Here is a 3,792-nt window from a genome sequence, read left to right as displayed (position 1 = left end):
GAAGGCCTGAAAGGGAGCTATGGTTCGGAGGGATTTGGGGTGTGACCGCGTGGTTCCACCTTGCGCCACACACCTGGGGCTGATCATCCTGTGGTGGGCCAACCTCTGCAGAGGGTGTCTTGTTATAAGTGGCTGAAACACCCAATGACGTGTGGGGCTAACAACTGATGATGTGGCGTGCAGGTGGCACCGCGTGATCCTAGCCAAATCCCACCCCATGTAAGACGTTATCTCCAATCTCTGTCAATTGATGTGCTGAACATTAGGGATATTTAACACCTAGTCCTATAAAGAAATCTGATGTCTGGTGTCAAAACCAGTGACCGCTGCGAAAGGGCAGCTGACAACCTGGGAAAGACCTGGTGACGGCCTGAAGAGACTGCTGGCAGGAGGGAATAGACCCCAACGGGGCTGGCAAGGTCACTACACAGTGTCTTGGATCCACCCAATTATTGCTTTGAAGATTTCTAAAGGAAAAACACCCCTGGAGTCTGCGAGAGCGGGGGCGGAAGATGACTCATCAGCGGACCACACGGTAACGAACATTGCAAAGGAAACGACAACGAATCAGATGATCAGCACAACAGTTGACGGAGTAACAGCACTGGCAGGACACAAGATACAAAGCTGCATCTGTGGCCGGGAAAAGGTTACATCAGAGAGGGGTCTCAAGATCCACCAGGGCAGGAAAAAGTGCCTGGAAGAGCTTAGCGAGGGGCCTCGCATTGACCACTACTTCCTCAGAGGTAGGACAAATAAGTCGAGTGAAGCCCAGTGGCGGGATACTCACCAGAGTCCACAGGGTATCAGAACCCCAGACGAAGCTCAACCAAGCGCGGATCCACCAACGGACATGAGTCCACCGACACAGACCTTGTCCATCTTGAAGGCCTGAAAGGGAGCTATGGTTCGGAGGGATTTGGGGTGTGACCGCGTGGTTCCACCTTGCGCCACACACCTGGGGCTGATCATCCTGTGGTGGGCCAACCTCTGCAGAGGGTGTCTTGTTATAAGTGGCTGAAACACCCAATGACGTGTGGGGCTAACAACTGATGATGTGGCGTGCAAGTGGCACCGCGTAATCCTAGCCAAATCTCACCCCATGTAAGACGTTATCTCCAATCTCTGTCAATTGATGTGCTGAACATTAGGGATATTTAACACCTAGTCCTATAAAGAAATCTGATGTCTGGTGTCAAAACCAGTGACCGCTGCGAAAGGGCAGCTGACAACCTGGGAAAGACCTGGTGACGGCCTGAAGAGACTGCTGGCAGGAGGGAATAGACCCCAACGGGGCTGGCAAGGGCTAGCTACCCTTGCTGGCAGGAGCCTTTCACTACACAGTGTCTTGGATCCACCCAATTATTGCTTTGAAGATTTCTAAAGGAAAAACACCCCTGGAGTCTGCGAGAGCGGGGGCGGAAGATGACTCATCAGCGGACCACACGGTAACGAACATTGCAAAGGAAACGACAACGAATCAGATGATCAGCACAACAGTTGACGGAGTAACAGCACTGGCAGGACACAAGATACAAAGCTGCATCTGTGGCCGGGAAAAGGTTACATCAGAGAGGGGTCTCAAGATCCACCAGGGCAGGAAAAAGTGCCTGGAAGAGCTTAGCGAGGGGCCTCGCATTGACCACTACTTCCTCAGAGGTAGGACAAATAAGTCGAGTGAAGCCCAGTGGCGGGATACTCACCACAGTCCACAGGGTATCAGAACCCCAGACGAAGCTCAACCAAGCGCGGATCCACCAACGGACATGAGTCCACCGACACAGACCTTGTCCATCTTGAAGGCCTGAAAGGGAGCTATGGTTCGGAGGGATTTGGGGTGTGACCGCGTGGTTCCACCTTGCGCCACACACCTGGGGCTGATCATCCTGTGGTGGGCCAACCTCTGCAGAGGGTGTCTTGTTATAAGTGGCTGAAACACCCAATGACGTGTGGGGCTAACAACTGATGATGTGGCGTGCAGGTGGCACCGCGTGATCCTAGCCAAATCCCACCCCATGTAAGACGTTATCTCCAATCTCTGTCAATTGATGTGCTGAACATTAGGGATATTTAACACCTAGTCCTATAAAGAAATCTGGAGCGCACTACACCAGAGACTAATTGCCAGTCATAGGGCACACAGACAACCATTCGCACTTAAAAATCACATCGTCACCATGAGGGAATCAATCTCTTCTATCCTTTGATTGACTATATTGGATTGGATTGGATTGGATTGGATTGGATAACTTTATTCATCCCGTATTCGGGAAATTACATTGTGGCAGGTAGCAAGAGGGTGATTAGACAGAATAAACAGCATCAATCATTAAAATCATCAAATCATTAAAACATAAAAGCCGCAAAACACAAAACGAACAAGAGTGGACAAAGCCAAGTACATATATACAGTATATGAAAAATGAGAACTCAGGGGTAAGGCATGAATTTATTCCAGTCACCGGCCAGCCTTAAGGAAAATTGAAGAGCCCAGCATCTTCGTTTGTGTCAAGTCGATTTCTATGATGGTTTATGCCACAGTATAACAGAGCCATGAGGTAAGCATCACTTCACAGACACTTAAATTTACAGTCTATTTAAAAAAGATCGAAAAGCCTCATAATGTGCACAGTAATGTAGATTGGTATATCTACATCTAATAGCGTGAACACTGTATGACCTTGGTCCTGAAAGCATAGCTGAAGTGAAACCATATTTCACGGCTGCTCCACTCATGTTCCTTGGATACTTCTTTTCCCTTTTTTTCCCTGTTGTCGGTCTATTTACTGGGTAAATAATGGAGTTGTGTCGACCGGCTTTTAAAATCATCCCCGGGATTAGATTTCGACCCAAGATGCTTGCTGTTTTCAGCTATGACCAGAGTGCTTCCAATATTCCCAACGTGGAAATTGAAGCATTAAAATGCATGGACACCAATACGATAATACGTATGAAACAAAAGTCTAGCAATAAAGAAGAAGATAAGTAAGCTTGCAGTTTCTCTCTAGTTTTCATGTCAAAGCAGAACATTCAATTTTCTGTGTAATCTTCAGTAATGCATTGTGACTTGTTTGGTTTGTTTATCCTGTGATTTTCGGGGTTAGACAGGGAGTCATCTTTTCTTCAAACAATATAGGCTGTTTAGGATAGAGCAAGGGTGTCCAAAATCTGGCACGCTATCTAGTTTTTATTGGCTTGTACCGAATGATTAGAATATCATGGAATATTCTTTTTTTGGTGTGTAATTTCCTTTTATCCCTGGATAGTTTTGTTGCTTGTGGCCCATGATACATTCACTGCCATTAAAGACATTAAATCCATTTCAGCTGGGAAGGTTGGCATGGATTAATTTTTCCTTGCTATTGACGGTACTTGACGTTCAATCCAATTTGACTAGGGAGCTGCAGCGATCGAACGTAATCTGACCTTTTAATGAATGCCCCAAAATCACCTAAAAATCTGTGACACCGAGATAAGACAATTTGGACTACTAAGAGAAATATATAACAATTTCACAAGAATATGAAATGAGTTATAATGTTTATATATCCATGTTATACAAATTCTGCTACAGATTGAAATGCACAGTTTCACGCGTTGTTTTCCCAACAATTCCAAAGTGCTGCGGATGGGTCACTAATGCCCCGGTGATGGGTGAGAAACATGTTGGCTCTTGCTGCCATGACTACTCCTCACAGCTATCTTAAAACCTTTCACCACATTCTTTCCTTGATAGAATTCATTTATGTGGGATGTAAAACAGAATTTCTAGTTATTTGTCATATTTTCAAA

This window comes from Stigmatopora nigra, chromosome 19, assembly GCF_051989575.1.
Source record: "Stigmatopora nigra isolate UIUO_SnigA chromosome 19, RoL_Snig_1.1, whole genome shotgun sequence".
In the NCBI taxonomy this organism is placed as follows: domain Eukaryota; kingdom Metazoa; phylum Chordata; class Actinopteri; order Syngnathiformes; family Syngnathidae; genus Stigmatopora; species Stigmatopora nigra.
This window is presented reverse-complemented; position numbering follows the sequence as displayed.